The sequence below is a fragment of the Nelumbo nucifera genome, chromosome 2 (genome assembly GCF_055504915.1).
Source record: "Nelumbo nucifera cultivar China Antique chromosome 2, China Antique-T2T, whole genome shotgun sequence".
In the NCBI taxonomy this organism is placed as follows: domain Eukaryota; kingdom Viridiplantae; phylum Streptophyta; class Magnoliopsida; order Proteales; family Nelumbonaceae; genus Nelumbo; species Nelumbo nucifera.
The window spans coordinates 106,920,209-106,942,749 of record NC_142650.1 but is presented as its reverse complement, the minus strand read 5'-3'; the positions used below and the strand labels follow the sequence as shown (position 1 = coordinate 106,942,749).

Sequence of the window (22,541 nt, the reverse complement as noted above, 5' to 3'; positions counted from 1 at the left end):
ACTATCCGGTTCGAACGAATGGCTCGTTTTGGCAACAAAAATTATAGGCAAAAAATTACGGAACCGTTCTGGCGCCACCAGTTTTTGGGTTGACAGTTCGACCGTCTAGTTCGAACGAATAGCCCGTTCTAACAACAAAAATTACAAGCAAAAAGTTGATTGTATGAGGTACACTAAGCAGTATCATACGTTTTATGTCATTCGAGCATGTGACTCATACGACCCGAAAACGGAACCATTCTGGACAATAATTTTTGGGTTGATGGTTCGACCATCCGGTTTGAACCGATTCAACAATTGAATGGCCGAAAACAATTGAATGGGTCAACAGTTCGACTGCTCGGCTTAATGGGTCGTTAACCGATTCAACAGCTTTTGGCCAAGGACCGAGATTAGGGTAAAATAGAACCAGTTGCTTGGATGGTTCCCAATTAAAAAATAAAAAAAAATAGTGGTTTGATTGTTTGGTTCAAACGAATAGCCCGTTTTGACAATAAAAAGTACAAGCAAAATTTGAGTGTGTGAGATCTATTAAGAAGTATCATACGTGTTATGTCATTCGAGTGTGTGACTCATACAACACAAAAATGGAACCTTTTTTGCCACCAGTTTTTGGGTCGAAAGTTTGACCTTCCGATTGGAAGGGAGAGCCCGTTCTGACAACAAAAATTAAAAAAAATAAAAAAATGACCAAAAACCATTGGACGAGTCAACGACTCAATAGTTCGACCGTCGGGGTCAATGGGTCGTTGACTGATTCAACAGTTTTTTGCCAGGGACTGGGATTGGGATAAAATAAAACCGGTTGCTTGGATTGTTCCCATTTAAAAAATAAAATAAAAAAGGCCAAAAACCATTCAACAAGTCAACGGGTCGACGGTTTGATCGCCTGGGTCAATGGGTCATTGATCGATTCAACAGTTTTTGGTTATGGACTGAGGTTGGGATAAAATAGAACCGATTTCTTAGACAGTTCTCGAGCCAAAATGTCCATCCGTCCAGGTCAATGGTGGTTCGAAAACCATGGTTTTTATGCTTTAGGATTTTCACTATTCAAAGGTTTCTTCTATTGTGGGTTTTATTCGAGCATGTGTGGTATATTCCTTTTTTTTCATTTTCTGCTTTTGTCTTTTTTTTTTTTGTTTTTTGTGTTTGTTCTTCTTCAAGATCCTCCAAAATGATCTAGGGTTTATCACCATTTTATTTATTACCTTTTGATTTTTTGGGGGTTTTCTTGTGCAATGTTTTTTATTTGCTTACAAGACGATCTGATTTGTCTCTTTCTTTGATTGCATGTATGTTTAGCTCCGTCTCAAAGCTGAACTTTAGACTCGATTTTCTGATTTTTTTTCCTTGGTTTTTTCAGTTTGGTGGATTTACCACCTTTTTTTTGTGTTTAAGGTCACTTTGGATTTATCTTTCAAGGTTTTGGAATCCTTTGCAATTTCCACACTTCTGATGATTATGACTACAGAGTTATTTCATCTAATTATTGACATCTAGAGAAAACGATTCAAAAATGGAACCATTCTGGACACCGGTTTCTAGGTTGATAGTTCGCCTGTCCGGTTCAAACGGATGGCCCATTCTGACAACAAAACTTAAAAAATAAAAAGTAATTAAAAATATAAAATGGCCAAAAACCATTGAGCGGGTCGATGGTTTGACCTCCTGGGTCAATGGGTCATTGATTGATTCAACAATTTTTGGTCAGGGAACAGGTTTGGGGTAAAACATAACCGGTTGCCTGGACGGTTCCCAAGCCAAACAGTCCTACCGTCCTAGTCAACTAGGAGTTCTCGATGTGAAACAAAGGACAACTATGAAGTAGAACTCGAAACTATCTTTGTATGATCATGTTCTTTTATATGAGATGTTTTGCTGAAGTAATATTTAAAAAACGAGCACGTGATGATCTATTTTAAGTCTTTATATGAATTTCAAGACTTGAGTATTTATAATTGCAAGTTTCTTATTAAGAAACCATTGTCTTTTTTAGTATAGCAAATTGCAATTACAATTCCAATCCACCCCTATGAAGCAGGGGGTTCCTCTGCTAGTTATTTACTTAATTTAATTAATGTCAACACTCTTGGCCGAATAGAGAAAAGGACAAGAATAATCTTTAGAGGTATCAAGAATGAATGACCCCCACCTCAAAGAGTCTCTTATATATTAAAAGATGTGTGCAATTACAAATACATGGTTGAAAGAGAAAAGAAGAATAAGATGTAAAAGTAATATTCAACAGGGACTATACTAATAAGGTGTATCAAGTTATAGTGTCTCCACATCCCCCTCAAACTGATGCCTCGACATAAGCATCAGTTTGTCTATATGAAAGAGATGTCAAACTCTAGTCATAGCTTTGGTGAAGATATCAGCAATCTACATGTCCGAGACTACATGAGGAAGTGATATAGACCTAGTAGTGAAGAGATCTCGGATAAAGTGGCAATCCACCTCGATGTGCTTGGTCCTCTCATGGAAGACAGGGATAGATGCAATCTTGATAGCATTCGTATTGTCTACATAGAGAGGAATAGGAGTAGGAACCTGAATGCCAAGATCCATAAAGAGAGACTGTAACCAAACAATCTCACTGCAAATTGAAGACAAGGCCCTATACTTTGCTTCAATGGAAGACTTGGAGATTGTTTGTTGTTTCTTAAACTTCCAGGAGATGAGCGAATCACCCATAAAAACACACCACCCAGAAGTGGACCTACGAGTGTCTGGACAACCATCCTAATCTGCATCAGCATAGCTCTCAACTGAATAGGAGAGGAGGAGGATAAGAACAGTCACTAGGAAGTTGTTCTTCTAACATATCGAATGATGCGGTGAACAATAGTCCTATGAAGCTGACTAGGAGTAGAAACAAATTGACTAACAACCTGGACAACATGAGAAATATCAGAATGAGTCATAGTGAAATAAATGAGGGACCCCACAAGCTAGCATATAAGGCAACATCAGGAAGTAATGGACCTTCAGATTTAGATAGCTTTAGATTTAGCTCCATAGGTGTATTAACATGCTTTTCATCATTAAGACCAGCAAGTTTAACAAGGTCAGAGGCATACTTCTATTGATAAACAAAATACCCTCAATCACTGTGATGTACTTCTAGTCCTAGGAAATATGTGAGAGGGCCCAAGTCCTTCATGTGAAAGGAATTATGAAGTAAAAGTTTCAATTCACAAATGCCTTCAGTATCATTCCCAGTCAACAACATGTCATCAACATATAGTAGGAGAATGGTAATACCCTAAAGTCGTCGCCTAACAAATAAAGAGTGGTTATAAGAACTTTGGTTATATCTAGCAGCAACTACAACATCGCGAAAGTGTTCAAACCATGCATGGGGAGCTTGTTTTATACCATATAGAGATTTTTTGAGGTGACATACTGAAGAATGATCACTGCAATATCCAGGAGGAGGCTTCATGTAGACCGTCTCCTTCAACTGACCATGAAGAAAGGCATTCTTCACATCAAGCTAGCATATGGTCCAAGACTGAGCAACAATCACTGCTAAAAGAACACAGATTGTGGTGATCTTTGCAACAGGAGCAAAGGTTTGTTCATAGTCAAGACCATACTCTTGACTATATCCTTGTGAAACTAAATGTGCCTTGTATCGATCAAGAAATCCATCAGACTTCAGCTTAATGTTGTAAACCCAACGATTCCCAACAATGGATGTATCTGGAGGAGCAAGCACAAGATCCCAAGTGTCATTTTCATGTAAAGCATGAACCTCTACATCCATGGCTTCCTTCCAATGAGGGCTACTATTAGCTTCCTGGTAGGAGCGAAGAACATCTATGGAGGATAGGATAGTAGATAAAGAGCTATGGTTTGAAGGAAAACCATAGCAGTCAGGAGGTCTACATATACGAGTAGAACAATGAAGAGGAATAGGAGTATGAAGAGTGTCTGAAGTAGAGGTATCACTTACAGGAGTAGTGGTAGGATGATGATCTGAACCTGGAGGAAGGAAAGTCATAGGCATAGGGGCTAGAGCACGTAACTGCGTGCGAGAGAAGATGAGAAAGTCCTCAGCAGAAGGAGGTGGAGCATCCTATGAATCAAAGTTTGACAAAATAGAAACAGACGATGCAGACAGTCTAGCAATTCTAGCAAAAAATGATATGTGCTCAAGGAAAACAACATTACGTGATATACAAATGCAACGAATAGATGAATCATAACAAAGAAGTCCTTTGTGGTCAGGATTACAACCCACAAAGGCACACATGACAGACTATGCAAACAATTTAGAATGTTCATGAGAGGGAAGATGAACAAAGCACACACATCCAAAGACATGAAGCATAGATAAATCTGGAGAACAACCAAATAACTTTTGAAAGGGAGACATATTACCAAGAACTGAGGAAGGAATATAGTTGATCAAAAACACAGTTGTATTGACTGCCTCTACCCAAAAGGAAGGTGGAGTATGGAACTCCTGCAATAATGTCCTCACAACACGAAGGATATGTCCATTCTTGCACTTGACAACACAATTTTGTTGAGGAATATCTTGACAACTTCGTTGCACTTGTATTCCATGATCCTTCAAATATGATAAAAAATTTCCATCAATGTATTCTCCTCCTGAATCTGAATGGAGAATACACACTTATGATTGAAACCGAACCCGCACCATAGCATGAAACAACTTAAATGTTGGGACCACCTCAGACTTGTGGTAGAGAAAGTATATCCATGTGTACCTAATACAATCACCAATGAACGACATAAAATATTTGTATCCAAGCCGAGAAGAGATGGAAGCAGTCCAGACATCACTATGTATAAGCTCGAAGGGAGAGGTAGCATGCTCAGATATGTGAGGAAAAGGTAAGGTACAACTCTTACTTAAGCAACAAGAAACACAAGATGTATCTATGGTGTGCAAGGAAGGAACTTTATTCTTAATAAGGCCAGAATCAAACAAAAATTTTAATTTTTCAGAATGTAAATGACCCAGACGTTTATGCCATAAGTCCCAAACATTATTTCTATGATTCAAAAAGGTACTAGAAGTGGAGGAACTGAAATAAACTGATGATGCTTCTATTTGAGGCTTCTCAAACTCCAATGCAAACAGACAGCCCAACCTACGTCCCTTCCCTTTCACCTTCCCAATGTTTCGGTCCTGAATCAAACATCCATCTTGAGAGAAAATGAGAATGTTACCTTCATCAATTAATTGGCCAACAGAAATCAAGTTTATAATGAGATTAGGAACAAGAAGGGTCTTGGTAAGAGAGAAAGATGCAGTGGGTGAAAGCTTAAGAGATAGATCACTACTACCAATGATGTTTAACTTTTCACTATTGGCAGTAAAAATATGTTTGTGAAGGGTTTTAGTAAAGTTACTTGGTTAGTTAGGGTAGGCTCCTGTCATGTGATTGATAGCTCTAGAGTCAATGATCCAAATATGAGAAGGAGAATCACAATAACTGGAAAACTCACCAGGTAAGCCAATAGTAGAAAGAGCAGAAGGAATAAAAAATGTTACCAGTTGTTGAATGTTTTGCTCAACCATAGATGCCCAAGAATCACTTTTAACAAAAGAATTGCCATTATCGAAGGCCATTTCAACAAGAAAACAGCAGTCTAGGCACAAGGATATCAAAGACAACCAAATTCAGCAATCAATAACTCAAGATAACAGTCCAAAAAAGGCATGTTTTTAAGACTGTCGATCGAGTCTAAGGCCTTTCAAATATGAATATGAAGTCTAAATCAAATAAATGGGAGACAAGAAAACCCTATGACAACACCGGATCTAGGGTTATAAGTTGATCGAGTCAGCCGATTGAGAGAAATCTGTGATTTACCAACACATCAGATTTCTTCTTCATGAACAGGGAGGTATCTTATGCTGATTGAGGCAGTCCATAAAAACTCCAAACCAGAAACTAAGTGTAGGGTTAAGGAGAACTTGAGAGAACCCTCCAATTTGGAGAGAAAAACTGAAATCGCAGGTTGATGTTGAAGGCTTGAAGTCCAAAAAAAGGTTGTAGTCTAAAAATGGAAATTGTACAATGCTGCCGCCCCAAGAAGAAGATCAGAACTCCTTCAAAAACTTCACCAAATTAGATGTTGTTTGTAGGTGGAATAGATCAGGTCTAGGCGACACTAGATTTGAAGTCCAAAGTTGTTGTAGTCCAAAAATGGAAACTGTACAGTGTTGCTGCCCCAAGAAGAAGATCAGAACTCCTTCGAAAAATTCACCAAATTAGATGTTGTTTGTAGGGAGAATAGATCAGGTTTAGGTGACACCAAATTTGAAGTTTGGCCTCAAACCAATGTCTTCCAAGAGAGATCTAAAGAAATCTCTCCTGCTGGTCACGCAAAGAAGAAAAAACAGAAAAGGGTTGATCAAGACAACCCTAATACGACAGGTTTACTGCTTCTAGTAAGGTTCAAGAGAGCGAGAAAATAGATCAGAGAGCAACCTGCTTTGATACCATGTCAAAACTCTTGGCCGAATAGAGAAAAGAAGAAGAATAATCTTGGAGGTGTCAAGAATGAATGACCCCCACCTCAAAGAGTTTCTTATATATTAGAAGATATGTACAATTACAAGAATGCCCATACAGGGCTGAAAGAGAAAAGAAGAATAAGATGTAAAAGTAATATGCAACAGGGACTATACTAATAAGGTACATCAAGTTTTATAGTCTCCACAGTTAACATCTCTCAAATAGTCTTTGGGCCCAATTCATATTAAGTTAAATGTTTCCCGAGTAACCCAAGGTATTGGCTTGGTGGATATTCAAACTAAATTTTGTTGTAGAAAAAGAAGGTGTTGACTTCGTCCTGTGCCAAAGTTGAACTTATCGACTAAAAAACTTAATACATAAATGTAGAGTTTGCACAAAGTTTCAAAAATGTTGTAGAAACATGCAGAAAATTGCAATGTTTTTGAACCGTCGTTGACCCGGACAGTTGGACCGTTTGGACCAGAAACCATTCAGGTGATCGGTTCTGTTTTACCCCAAACCCGGTCTTTGGTCAAAAACCACTGAACTAGTCAACAAACTGATGACCTAGAAAGTTTGACCATTGAACGGTTCGACCTAGAGAATGGTTTGCAGTTTATTAAGTTAGAGCAAGAATGAAAAGAGAAGATCTCTCAGATCTGAGATCTACTAGAGAGAGAGATCAGTTGAGGGATGTGTAAGACAGTGAGAGAGATCTAGGAGAGTAGGCTAGATTCTAGAGGACAGATCTGAGAGAGAGAGAGAGAGAGAGATCTGAGACTGAGAGAAATCTCAAATCTACTTTCATCTGCCATTGTAGTTCGCCATCGCCATCGCCATCGTCGTCATCATTGCCATCACTATTTCCACTATATGTCACCGTCGTCATCGCTGCTGCAACCTGTAAGTGACCTCTTCCTCTTCTTCCTTCTTCTTCTTCTTCTTCTTCTTCTTCTTCTTCTTCTTCTTCTTCTTATTCTTCTTCTTCTCTCTCCCTCTTTCTCTCTCCTCTCTCTTCTAAACTCTCTCAGTCATCGGCAACTTCTCACATCTCTCTCATTCTCAAACAGTCAAACCCTTTTTCTCTTGTATTTGTATACATTTTACCCTAACATTCCAATCTAACGGGTAAGATGACATATCATCAGTTACAATATTTAAACCGTTTGACCTAGACGGTCAAACCGCTAACCTAGAAACTGGTGGCTAGAATGGTTCCATTTCTATGTTGATTTTTAAAACCTTGGAAAAGGTGAACATGTAGAAAGTTTCAAGAACTTTGTAAATCCTAATAGAGAAAAGCAGAAATTGTGATCACATTAAGGAGATTAACTTTTCCTTCAAATTTGAGTTCAATCGGGTAGAAACAATGTTTCATTGATTATTATTAAGGGAAAATTCCTAATTAGTACCCTATACTTTGGGCTTAGTGCCACTTTTGTCCCCAAACTTTAAAGCACTACATTTCAATACCCAAACTTTCAAAACATGTCAATCTAGTACCTGCCTTTAACCAGATTGTGTATACCAGTGGTGCAATCATTGCCGATGGATGGAAGAGTAGGGGAGAGTTTAGAGCGAAGGAGGCAAGGAGAGAGAGAAAAAAAGAGGGGAGAATAGAGTGCATCAAAAATCAAATAATGACAAAAAGACTGCTAGGCCGAGTTCACATCTGCGACCCACAAGTGTCCCACAACACACCCCAACCGTGTATTGGGAACATTTCTCGTGCTTTACATTAGAAGATGCTCCTAATACACAATTGAGATGTGCTATTGGGGCACTTGTGGGGTGCAGATGTAAATTCGGCTGGGCGGGTGTTCAAATTTTTATAAAACAATAAATTATTCATTTTGGGCCAAAATGGCCATTAACTATTAGCTTTCCTCTCCTTCATGATGCGGTGGATTGTTATTGGCGCTTGTAGAGATTTTTTCTACAACCACTATGCACATGATGTGAACTCTGTTTGACAGTGATAATAAATCTTAGGGCAAATTTCTTAAATTACCTATTAAGAAACTGTATCCCGTATTTTCAAAATAAAACCCATCTGATAAAAAACTGTATCCCGTATTGTTTCTACAATTGTCTAACTCTATATAGAAGTGCGTAATCAACTATTTGTTAAGGGTCTTCAAATGAATAAATATATATGGCACTCGTCTGGTTTTTATTGAAGATGATGATGATGACGATGAGAATGACAATATCAATGGTGATGCAGAACCAAGTCATGAAAGTCAGGAGTTTGTCTCATAGAAACTATCCAAGTTTTTCAGATCTTTTGAATGACTTGGATCACCGATTTGAGTTTGGTTCATGTGGAATTGAAGGTAGATGCAATAACATTGATTCATTGAAGCAATAAGTTATTCAAGCTCTACTGTTTTCGTTTTGTCACTTGGAACCTCAAGCTCTACCTTACGGTCACCCCTGTTCTAAGTTCTAACCACAATATAAAAAACAGGGGTCAAGATCCATGGCTTTTCACGTCGATAGCCACCCCGCCACCCAACTAAACATCGTGCATGAAAAGGTATAGTTTCCAATTATTTGCGCTCATCCTATACTTCCCAATTCTTAGTACTTAAAACACTAAAGTCGATTCCACAGTTCTCTGGAATGGATACGGTGCAGATGAAGGATCGATCAAGTTTCAGAGTGGCTCGCCATGAAACCAGAGTCCAACTGAGAAGAAACCCTTCTCCACATCGTTGTAGTGAGTTTGGATTCATGCTTCGCTCCTCTTTTTTCCTACTGTTCTCTATTATCATAGGTCGCCCCTCCCGAGTTGCTCTTTGTCTCTGATATACATGGAAGCAAAAAGGGGTTATTGTCACCGCTACTCTGTTCTTCATTTCAAGGTTGAAATGATGAACAATTCATAAGAAGGATATTTTAGGAATTTAAAAAATTACCATTCACGTAATGTTACGTATAAGGAAGCTTTCAGACACTTGTCAAAAACAGTAGAATGCTTTAACCAAATATGTAAACAGTAAGTAGTTAAAGAAATTTGGAATATATCTTATCTAAGAAACGAAGGAAACCCACTCGGAGTCGGAGTAAGAAGTTCTCCGACACAACTCAACTGACCAGAATGTCCGGTAGAGAAGAAAATATAGTGCTGTTCCCGTTCATGGCTCAAGGCCATCTCATCCCTTTCTTAGCCTTAGCTTTACAGATTCGACAACGAACTGGCTGCATCGTTACCGTCGTTAACACACCCCTCAATATCAGGAACCTCCGATCGTTGCTCCCTCCAAGCACCTCCATTCGCCTTGTCGAGCTCCCTTTCCGCAGCCAAGATCATGGGCTCCCACCGGAGTCGGAAAACACCGATTTGCTACCTCCCACTCACGTCATCCGCCTCGTCTATGCTTCTTTCTCCCTAAAACCATCCTTCAAGCGCCTCATCTCCGACATCACTCAACAACAAGGTCATCCTCATGTGTGCATAATTGCTGATATGTTACTCGGATGGACTGTCGAAGTTGCAAACGATCTGGGGATACTTCATTTCGCGTTCATCACCGGTAGCGCATACGGCGTGGCCATATTCTTCTCTCTTTGGTTGGAGTTGCCTCATCGGCGAACGGAATCCGACGAGTTCTCGTTGCCCGATTTCCCTGAAGTGTCTCGAGTTCACCGGTCACAGCTCTCTGCCGCTCTTCTGAACGCTGATGGTACTGATTTCTTGTCCATCTGTAACCAGAAAAATGCCCGTCTCACGTTGATGTCCGATGGGTTCTTAATAAATACTGTGGAGGAGATGGACAAGATTGGGTTGGAACATTTAAGGAGGAAAACAGCCCGAAAGGTTTGGCCGATTGGTCCTACATTTTCTTACTTCATAAACAAACCTCGTATCAGTCAAGCAGATGATGCCGTAAGGAATTGCTGTGTCAAATGGCTTGACACTCATCCTATAAATTCAGTTCTATATGTGTCTTTTGGTTCGCAGAATAGTATCTCCCATTCCCAAATGATGGAACTGGCAAAGGGCTTGGAGGCAAGCGGCAAAATTTTCATTTGGGTTCTTAGGTCACCGATCGGATTCAACGTTAATGAGGAGTTCAGAAGTAAAGAGTGGCTGCCGGACGGATTCGAAGAACGAATGAGAGAGAGCAATCAAGGGCTACTAATCCGCAGATGGGCGCCTCAATTGGAAATTCTGTCACACAATTCTACTTGTGCATTTCTTAGCCATTGTGGTTGGAATTCAGTGCTGGAAAGTTTGAGCCAGGGTGTGCCGATAATAGGTTGGCCATTGGCTGCAGAGCAATTCTTTAACTCAAAACTGTTGGAGGAGGAGATGGAGGTGTGCGTTGAAGTTGCAAGAGGGAATAGCTGCGAGGTCGGACACGAGCAGATTGCGAGCGTGATCGAATTGGTGATGGGTGGGACTGAGAAAGGGGAGAACCTAAGAAGGAAAGCCTGCGCAGTGAAGGAGATGATAGAGGACGCTGTCAATGATGATGAAAGTTACAAGGGCTGTTCTGTCAAGGCCATGGACGAATTTTTTTATTTCTGTAGGAGGAAGATTGAGTGAGGAATTGCACAGTGTGCGAATACTAACTACTCGTGCTCCCATTTCTGTAGGAGGAAGCTTTTCGAACACATCTTCTGTTACTGTTATCGCAGCAATTCCTTGTGATCCCAGTAAAATGAGTCCAGATGAGCTACAAGCACTCCTTAATTGCTTAAAGACTTGCTTTCCATGTTCATCGCAAGTGAAAAAAGAAATGCTATTTATAGGTATGGAGAAAATAAGGTAATTGATAATTTGATATGAAAATCACCTATCCCTTTTATTTTTCTGTTTTCTTGGGCAAAAAGAGCAGAACTTATGTTATCTCCTTAACAGATGATACATGTAATTCATTGAGGGTTAACAGATTAGTAAATTGGTTCCCCTGCTACATGTTAGTCGCTAATTGGTGAGCTAATACATTATGCTGTCTATTTATATAGTATATTTGACGTATTGCAAAAAAGGCTTCAAGCTCCAGCACTGTGTCTCTGTACAGCTTGTGTTTCCAAATGTATATAGCAGAAGATCTGGTCAAAATATGCAAAATAACTAGTGCTTCACAAAAAATTGCTAGCTGTTTAATATTTTTCTTCTTGGCTTCCTGAAGACCCAGCATGATAGCTTGCCATTCAGCTTCAAATGGATTCTGATCTGAGACCCTGTGTCCTGATGTTGCTAGCTAGTATTTTTGCATGAATTTTTGATAATTCATATGAACTGGTAGCTCGAGTAGTACATATGAATTTTTGTGTCCTGTTAAAGTTAAAAAATTAAGACTTCAGACTGCTCATATGATTTGTCAATAATTACCATACAGTGTTAGAATAAGAATGGTGTTAGGTATTTTATCTAGCAATCACCCCTCACTGTGTGATATGTGTTGATATATAGGCCATTCCCTAGATGGCTAGACAAGCTATCCGTTTCTATCATGTAATGGGAAGATGTAGCAAACTGATACTATCCATCATATGGGAGACTCTTATGATTCATGTGTTAGTAGTCCATAGCATTATGCCATCGCTTATCAAAGTTTTCCACAAGTAGTTTAGCCAGTCAAAGTTTTCATCCTCTTCTTCTATTGTTACAGAGACAATTCACAAAATCATTAAAGATCTCATGCTGCTTTTCAATTCTTAACTGAGAAAAAGAAAATTGAGGAGGAGAAAACAACTATCAATATAGCTAAGAAAAATTAATGTAGCATCTTAGAAAAATTATGGTGAGACAATGAAATCAGAACCTAATCTGTAAAAGATTAATGTTAGGAGCAAACTGCTGTTTGGGTTAGATTTGCTTTTCCAATGCTCTTTTATTTATGGTGGTTGATTAGCAAATGTTCTGCAAGAACCTAATAGGTTTGAAATTCAATTGCTATTTATGTCCTATAAGTTACTGCATAATGTGGTATGAATTATTTCTGTATCATAGAATGTGACATATAGATATTTGACTTGATCTTACAAATGCACTTCATACACATCCACGAGAGAAAAATGAAACATATATCACATTCCGACCACTTGGAAGCTTTCAGGGTTTCAAATTGATGGCTAGAATCCCCATCCAACAACTTTTAGTCAATTTGTTACTGGTTTAGTTTCACAAAGTATATTGCTGGTTGGCGGTTAAAAGAGAAATTTATTCCTGAGCCACATACTGGTTTTGTTGTAGTAAGTTTTGAAGGTGTTCATCACTAGATAGGCAGTATGTTTTGAAGGTGTTATTACTAGGTAGGTAGTAAGTTCTGAAGGTGTTCATCACTAGGCAGGCAGTAAGATTTGAAGCATGTATTCATTGTTATAAAGGAAAAAGGCTAGCAGGAATTTTTTTTCTCACATCAGATCAGATTTGACTCATAATAAGATACAGTTCTAATCAGATGTGTATCAAAGTCAAAAGAAAAAGAAAGGAAAAAAAGAGGAAAGAGGAAAATCTACTTTATGACAAAACAAAGACTTCATTTTAGAAGAACTCAAAACACATATAAAGATAGCTAAGGTTGGCACCTCTTTCTTTTTTATTTTTATACTTAACACAATTACTTTTAAGTAGGAAAAGAGTAGATCCATAGAGTCACTCATAAGCTGGCACCTCTTTCTTATTTGATAGTTTGAAAGAAAATGTACACATATATAGTCACTCATTGGCAAGGTAGAAAAGTAACTGGTTTGGTGGATTTCTATCTTATCTGAATGCAAGGTTTTAGCCTGAATTCTTTTTCCTAGAACCATCGGGTGTCTTTTTTCTTTTTTGTTGAAGGATCATACATGTTATATTTTTACATAGTTTTTTGACCACTAGCCACGTAAGGTCATTGTATACAAGGCTGGCACCTCTTTCTTTTACTTTTATACTTAACACAATTACTTTTAACTAGGGAAAAAGTAGATCCATTATATTTGAGTAAGAAGGCTTGGTAGAATGATTAAAATTTTCCTTCTTTCGCTGCCAGTGATTTTTCTCATGGATAAGGAATATTAAGATTCCAGCCTCGTAATGAAGCTGGGTGTTTATTGGAATTATATTTTGGTAGGTTTTAAGAGATGCTGAAAATGTTGATGTTTCTTTTCTGTGAGGTTGTCTTAGAGACACCTTTGTTCCTTTAGAAGCCTATGATGTTAAGACCTTGGAGTCCTGAATGTAATAGCTACTTTTCCTTTGGCTGAGTTTGGAAGGAGTACAAATGCAAATATGTAGAGTGCAAAACCATATATTTTGTGTTATTTTGTATGTATTTACGCCGTACATATTTGCATTTGTACTGCTTCCAAAGTAAGCCTTTGTTTCCTTATTTGAAGTCCTTTGCAATCAAATAAGTAGGCTTTTCCAACCCTTCAAAGGCTGCTGTGGGAAGTCCCTGCTGCCCTGCAAGATTAAGGCCTTTAGTTGGGAGGTTTTCACAAGAAAGTAAACACATCTGACCTTTTTCTACAGAGAAGAAGAGCGTTATTAAGATTGTCGTCAAGCTTGCATCCTTTGCCTTAAAAATGGGGAGAAGGTAAAACAGTTGTTCTTCCATTCACTTATGGTTGATAAGCTTGTCCCTTCAGAGACTGTTTGTAAGAACAGTTGCTTTCTTCAGAGACTCGAATGCTGATTCCAGAACATCATAATTGGCTTTCAATATAGTGTAGTCATGTTAAGGAATTAATCTTAGGAGGAATTATATGTCAATCATCACCCCCCCCCCCAACTTATTGCTTTGGTAAACATACCTCAGATGCTTTAGTATCTTCATTATGAACAAAAGAGACTAACCAACTATCATCTTCCTCCAATTATTTTATTTGTCAGTGTCAGCAGTTAGTTGCTTCAAGTGAAAAATGCAAACTCCAACTGTTCTCTTAGTTCCTGTGCATAAATCAAATAAGAATTTGAGGAAAACTGCTCAGTTCCGGTGTACACTGCCCAAGCTATTGTGTTTGGTTTGAAGGAAAAAGTACGGAAAGGAAGAGAAAGGTAGGGAAACCTATCAAACCAAACATAGCCTAAGGATCAGTTCTTTGGAATGCTGAATTTGTACAAGCAGAAGAGCTCTTTAATCAGCCTTCATCTGTGAATAATTGCTTGAGAGACAACATGCATTATTCTTTCTTGATTTTTTTATATACATATTCTTAATATCATTTGGTGTAGCCATGGATATCTTAAGTTGCCAGAGTCAAGCCTTCTTGGTATTGTTACAATTCATAAATTAGAAACCCAAAACTTTAATTTCTTTTGGGAAATTGTAACACTAATTATTCCTACTTTTGACAGTGTATTTCATGGATATCTTGAGAAGTTGAGAGTAACCCAGATTTTCTACTCACTTTTCCTATCCGCCGTGGCTGCAATTCACGGTGGGTAGGAAATCCCGTTTGAGTTGAGAGGGTATATACTTTTATGAGTCTTTAGGAATTGTTATATTAGGAGGACATCTATTTAAGGTCGAGAATGTGGTCTACCCGCCGTGAATTGCAGTCACACATCTTTCAATTCATAATTGCCTTTTCTTTTGTTTGATGCTTTGTCCATAAATCTCAGGTGCTAACTCCATCAAGGCCTTGATTCAAGAAAAGTTAAAAAGTAATTACCTAGTGGTGGTCCTCGCAATATGGAGTCTTGGTATGGATGGACTAGATAGACTTGAACCCCCATACTAACTTGTTAGCAAGGTTCAAAGTATCGTTACATATTGGCCCGTATTGGCCAATACATATCGTTCTGGAACTCTTTCGATATGCCCCTACAGTGGGTGTATCGGGGGTTTGACCGGTTCAAGGGATGGAGGGGTCCTAAGCCGGTTCCCCTGAAATAGTTTTGGAAAAAAAAATAAAAAAAGTAAAAAACAAGTATCGAAACACCCTATTAGCGTATCGGGCGTATCGATATTTTGAACCTTGCTTGTTAGATCATGTCCTCAAATATTTGACAAATTTTTGCACAAAGTGGCCTCTCGAACCTCCACACTAACTTGTTAGATCGTGTCCTAAAATATTTGGCAAATTTTTGCACAAAGTGGTCTCTCTCTCTCTCTCTCTCTCTCTCTCTCTCTCTCTCTCTCTCTCTCTCTCTCTCTCTCTCTCTCTCGGGTGAATCACCTTACCATTAAAATTTGATATCAAAACAGACCTTTTGACATGAAGGTTGAAAATATTGATATTAGTCGACATGTCGGTCATCCAAATATAGGAAATATGTCGAAAATATTGTAAAAATTATAAACGGAAACAATGTAAAATATGCAAAAATATAAAATGATATTTTATGAAATGATAAAAGAGATATAGACACATCTTTTTTAAATTATTATCTTGTTTCAAATCATTAAACAAAGTTAAAAAAACTAAGGTTATAGACAAGATAATAGAATGAGTTCAAGCAATATTTAATTTCATATTTTAAATGAGTAAGCCGGATCAAAGTAGTAATCATGTGCGTTAGGCAAGTGATAACATTGCTACTCTACATATCTATAATATTGTCACCAATTTATGTTATAACATTATCTCTTGTACTTCATATAATGCTAGTAGTGATCATTGGAGAATATGTCAAATTTAGTAAAATTTCATGTTGCTATTCATGGAAATGGAAATATGCCATAGAAATACTAAGAAATTTATGAACATTCTAAACTATGCAGCAAATCCACTCCATAACTGTTTTGATGCATTAAGGTTGTTGGAAAAGAGAAAGCAGCCTACAATAGAAGTCCTCGGCAAGAGCTACTCAAAAGAAGAGTTTGACTACAATTGTGAAGCCTCATTCATTTTGGTTATCTAGGTAACACGTTTCCCTAAGCAAGTAATTCCTCGGGAAATGTTGTCTAGGTACTCACAAATAGAGCATTTCGCTGGACAAAATGTTATCCAAGTAAGGAACAAGAATCAATGCGATTTGAATTTTCAATGGGTGGATAAGTAACTTACCCACCCTCCTTATTCTCCAAAAAAACGCTTTCCATGGGTCCCACTATAACGGCAGCCGAACACAGGATTATTGCAATTCTATGACACCAACCCACTCACCCCTCCCATTTTTATTGGAAAATGAATGATCTCATTATGACAGAATAGAGCGGGAAAGAAAATAGATGCTTTCATTCATGAAATGTGTAATATATATAGTTACATGTATTTGAACTCTAGAAGGTTCATACTTAAGTTAGTCTCTCATTAATTGTGCTAGCTAGCTAACTAACTCCAACCCCCCCCCCCCCCCCCCCCCCCCCCCTTTAGGAAGAGATGGACACACCAAGATTAAGAAGGATTTGTTTGAGCCAAAGTAGTTCAGATGTAGCAACTGCCATAGATACTCGGCTTCTTTATAGGAGCGAGAGATGGTAGTTTGTTTCTTTGTCTTCCAAGAGAGCAACAAGTCACCGAGCATGGTGATGTAACCAGTAGTTGAGTGACAAGTGAGGGAGCAAGTAGCCCGATCAAAGTCACAATATGCCTTGAGATCAAGTTGACTCAATGATGATAAGAAAATTCCTTGATCTGGTGAAGACCGTAGATAACGCATAATGCACATGGCAGCATTCATGTGTTCTTCATGTGGCTCATGTAGAAATTGACTAAGTGTATGTACTGAAAAGTTAAGTTCTGGTCTTGTAACTATTAGATATACCAAACAACCCACTAACCATCGGTACTAGGATGGATCTAGAGGGTGTAAAGTGGGCTGTGTCGGATTGGGACGGCACGGCCCATGGGTGACCGACACTTTGTGTGGGTCATGCCGCCCTCCCCGGTGAAAAATTTGGGGGTTGGCCCGGCCTGGCATTCCCGCAGCCCAGGCCCATGTGGACCCGTGCTGTGCCACGGGCCAGGTTGGCCCATGGGCTAAGCCTTGGGCTAGGTCGGGCCGTGTATCAGGCCAAAGCTATGTATTTAAAAAAATTGACAAAAAAACTTAAAATTTTAATTTTATATGAATTTTGTGTATAAAATTGCTTATATATGCAATAATTAAATAAATTAGTATAATAAAATTAAAAAATATTTATTTTATTAATATATTATATACTATATATTATTATATAATTATAATATATATATAAATATATTATATATATGGGCTAGGCCACGGGCCGTGCATTGTTATTATGGAACCGACATTGTTATTCCATAGGAATGAGGCTAAGCCTAGAATGGATCATGCTAGTATCTTGCAAAAGGTCAAGCACGTATTTATGTTGGCTTAGAAAGATGCTAGATGCTGAGCGGTTCACTTAAATCCCTAGGAAATATGTGAGGGGGACAAGATCTCTGATACAAAAACAAGTGTGAAGGTAGGTGATTAATTCCTCAATGTGTTTGGAGTTTTCACTATTGAATATTATACCATCAACATACACCAACACTGTTGTGAAAGATCCATAACGATGGGAAGTGAATAAGGAGTAGTCGGCTATGGACTGTTGGAAACTATGCTCCTTGAGTGCAATTGTGAATTTTTCAAACCACATACCAGAAGCATGTTTAAGGCTACATAAAGAGTTGTGTAATCAACACACCTTATTAGAAAAGCTTTTTACAAATCCTTGTTGTATGCGCATGTAAACCTCTTCATGAAGATCTCCGTTCAAGAAAGCATTATTAACATCCAACTATCGGAGTGGCCAACCTTTGATTGATTCAGCTACTAATAAACATCGTACAGTCATTATTTTGGCTATAAGAGCATATGAACCAGTGTAATTGAGGCTCTCATTTTGATTGTAGCCTTTAGCTACTAAGCAAGCTTTATATCACTCAATGGTTCCGTCAGCTTGGTATTTGACTTTGTAAATCCACTTAGAGCTAGTGGCTTATTGCTTGGTGGAAGATCTACAATGGACCAGGTGTTATTAGCTCCAATGCTTCAATTTCTTCAGTCATAGCTTGTAGCCAACGAGGATCACGTGTTGCTTCTACAAAATTCTTTGGTTCACAAGGTGCGCTATTGTCACAGTTTGTTGTTTGAACTCTAGAAGATATGAGTGAATGGGGAAGATTACAAATATAGTTATTGAAATGAACAGGAGGTTAGAATGGGGTTGTGGGTCGAGGGCTGAGGTTCACAAGTGGTGGGTTCATGGTCATCATCTAGTTGAGGTAACAATGTTATGGGTTCTAATTGGGGCTGATGGGCTTAGAATTGAAAAGGGAAATGGGACTCAAAAAATACAACACCCCGAGAGGTGAAAATTGATTTTGACTCCAAGTCATACACCCTGTATTCTGAGATCCAAATAGGAGGGAGGTATTTGCAATAATACCTCAATAGGCACTTTGCCTGTTAAAGCTGATGTAGGCATGTAGTTGATAAGATAAGTTGCAGATAGGCCTATTCATGGGCCGGGCCGGGCCGGGCTCGAGCTGGGCTTTTGCTCTTTATTAACATAAACTTTTCAGGCCCGAGCCCGAGCCCGAGCCCGGCCCGACCAACGGGCCTAAAACTTGGGCCCGAGCTCGGCCCTCAAAAAAGCTCGAAGTCCGGGCCCGAGCCCGAAGCCTGACTTGGGAGTCTGAGCGTCGGTGCCGTCTAAGAGAATGGTGCCTGTTGAGTTCGCCGATTCATGGGAGTCTGAGAGTGAGAATAGAAACCCAGAAAGTGAGAAAATAGAAGATGACAACAGTGCCGGCTACAGAGAGAGAGAGAGAGACGATCTAGATCTGATGGTGCCAGCCGCCGGTGCCTGAGTTCGCAGAATGAAAACGGTGTGCCTGGGTTCTAGTGGCGTCGGCTGGAGAGAGAACTGAGAAGATAGAAGACCTAGTTCTAAGAAGAGAAAGAACTGAGAATGAGAAGAAAGAAGATGAAAACGGTGCCAGCTAGAGAGAGAGAGAGAGAGAGAGAGAGAGAGATTACCGCCAAAGAGAGAGATGACTAGTTCTGGTGGAGTCGACCGTCGATGACTGAGTTCGCAGGTGCAATTGGGTTCACCGGTTCTGAGAGTTGAGAGGGAGAAATGAGAGCCGCTTCTGAGAGTGAGAGTGAGAAAGGAGAATGAAAAGAAAAAATTTAAGTATTTACGGTTAGGGTTAGGTAGTTTAGGAAAAGTCGGGTCGGGCTTTTTTAACAAATCCCGAGCCCGGCCTATAAAATAGTTGGGCTCGGACTTTTAGGCCCGAGGTCAAGCCCGCGGGCTAAAACACATGCTCAAGCCCGTCCGGGGGCCGGGCCGGGCCGGCCCGTTGGGCCACCCGACCCATGAACAAGTCTAGTTGCAGTTAACACACTCACCCCAAAATGTAACAGGAAGAGTAGCTTGAAATTGAAGGACGCAAAGACCTCCAAGAAATGTCTGTGTTTACGCTCAACAATTCCATTTTGTTGCAGAGTGTCAACATATGATCTTTCATGAACAATACCATGACTCAAATAGAACTGCTACATTGGCCTAGAGAGAAATTCTAAGCCATTGTTGGAATGAATGCGATTAACAGAAGAGTTGAATTGTGTATTGATCATTTCACAAAAGTTAGTAAGACAATTGTATGTCTTTGATTTATGATGCATAAAAAAACCCAATTACATATGTTGTAATCGTCTATGATTATGAGGAAAAAGTGAGTTCTTGCATGAAAAGGTGTGTGATAACCACCCCAAATGTCGCAATGTAGAAGCTCAAAAGAGGCAACAACCCGAGAATGGGTTGGGGAGAGGCATGTCACAACATCGCTCTATGGAAAACTTCACAATAGTGATCATGTTTTGAAGGATTACTACCAAAGATAGAAGAAATGCATTGGGGAGAAGCATGTCCCAGATGCTGGTGCCATAGCATGTAATCAGATGAAGGAAGAGGAATAGCAGAGGTGTAGACGATGGATGTGGGAATTGTGTTGAGGATATATACACCACTCTCCATTCTACCATGCCCAATTTGTTTCTTCGTGACAAATTGTAAGATACAATGTCCATGAAAGAAGGAAATAGAACATTACAACTGCAAAGTAAGTTTATTGATTGATAATAGGTTGCACTAGGAATTTGGAATATAAAGAATATGATCTACAATGATATCTAGTGTGATTTTCACAAAGCCATGATGTGTAAAAGAGATTAAGCACCCATTGGGTATTCAAACAATCTTTACGAGCATTGCAGCAACATCAAGGTTTTGGAGTCCCTGTTCTAAAATGAGTGACTGATGGCATTCCTCTTGAATGATCAAGGCATACGCTCGATTAATACTAGGTAGAGGCTCAACGCTCAGTATGCTGGATCTGATCGTGTTGAAGTTGTCATTCAATCCCATGAGGAACTGATGTAGCTCCTCACGTTTTCGTTCAGCCATGAATTCCTTGGCTACACCACAACTGCAAACATGGATAGAAGATAGAACAAAGAGCTTATCCAAGAGCCCTTTCAATTTTGTAAAATAGGTCGAAATAATTAGTGGGCCTTGATTTAGAATGGTGATGTCATGCTTCAGCTGGTGTATTCTTGGGACGTTTCCTTGATAGTAACGGTCCTCAAGATCCTTCTAGATTTCATATGCAATATCAGTGTAAGCCACACTCTTGTGGATATCTCGAGCCAAAGAATTGAACAAACATGAGATCATCATCGAATTGCATTTTACCCATGATTGCAAGTCACCGAAAGTTGGATCTGGATGAGGAAGTTATCCGTTGACAAGCACAAATTTATTTTTTGCCCGAAGAGAATTTCGCGTAGCACGCCTCTAGGTCGAATAGTTTTCATCAGTTAATAGTGCCTATACAAGAATGGCACTTGGGTTGTCAGAAAGATGGAGGAAATACGACGACTTCGGATCATTTTCTTGCCCTGAGATTTCTGTCATTGACGAGCTTCAATAGATCATGAAGGAAACTTAGATTTTTAGAGCTTGTGGCTCTAATACCATGATAGAATAGAGCGGGAAAGAAAACAGATGCTTTCATTCATGAATTGTGTAATATATATAGTTAAATGTGTTTGAACTCTAGAAGGTCTGTACTTAAGTTAATCTCTAACTAATTGTGCTAGTTGGCTAACTAACTCCAACACATTATGTGCAAAACAAGTTCAAACTTTTATGAAAGCTTTTGGAAGTCCATTAGCATGCATCAGTGTTTCCTCTGCACATGACTAAATAAGAATAAGCATCGTAATTCCACATGGTATTCCATAAAAAAACAGTCAATTCATCCAAAATGAAACTAGGCCTCATCATTTATAACTAAAAGAATGAATAACCTAACCAATAATAACCAAGAGCAGCTGCTAAATTTAGCACACCAATTGATCAGGTTGTTGGCCTCATGTGTTGAGTGCATTTCATTTAATTATGTATACGACTTGTTAAAACTATTGGACCCTTCTTCCTGAGCTAGTTGAATAGTTGGTGGGACCATTTTTCCTCCTATCGTATCATAATAGTTAAGACTCTACCACGAGCACTGTAGTAATCATTCTCAGCTTGTTAGTTTGTCATTCTTGACTTCTTTTGCTTGAAACAACAACAATTATAGTAAGAATGTCTCCTACATTTTTTTCCAAACTTATTGTCTACTAGTATCAACTACAAACATACAGTTAATCCATGGCAATTGTGTACCCCAATTGACATCCCTACCTCATAGTTCTCAATACAAGTTGATGATGTCCGATCCGAGGTGTCCCAAACCGAGGATGTAGTTAGATAGTCCTACCAACTAGATGAGGTTGAGGTGAAATGATGAAAACATGCACTAAGGTGATTTGCAAGCACAAAAAGATTTAGAGGCCCGAGGAGTTGTTCCCTGAGTAGGCACTCCAGTGCTCAAGTCAGTAAGAGATGGGAGATCAGTCAGGATGAGCTGAGGAGAATAGGTTAGTCCAGATCGAGGTGAATGCAAGGGATGCTACAGTGAGTTCTGAGTCAAAAGTCCTCTATCTTGAGTAGGAGATGCCTTTATATAGCCAAGTATCCATGTTGTAGTAGGATTAGGTTCGCGAGGTTATTGGGATAAGGTCGCCTGCTGAGGCACTTGAGAGGTTCCCCTTTCCTCGGTGGGGCGTGTTTCCTTGTCTGC

General features: G+C 39.1%; 1 pseudogene across 1 annotated transcript; it reads left to right on the top strand.

The window, feature by feature from the left end:
• Positions 1-9,501: 9,501 nt before the first annotated feature.
• LOC104603465 (UDP-glycosyltransferase 92A1 pseudogene) lies at positions 9,502-11,520 on the top strand (annotated as a pseudogene). The gene has a single exon (XR_016082636.1). The product of XR_016082636.1 is annotated as a UDP-glycosyltransferase 92A1 pseudogene (transcript).
• Positions 11,521-22,541: the final 11,021 nt, after the last annotated feature.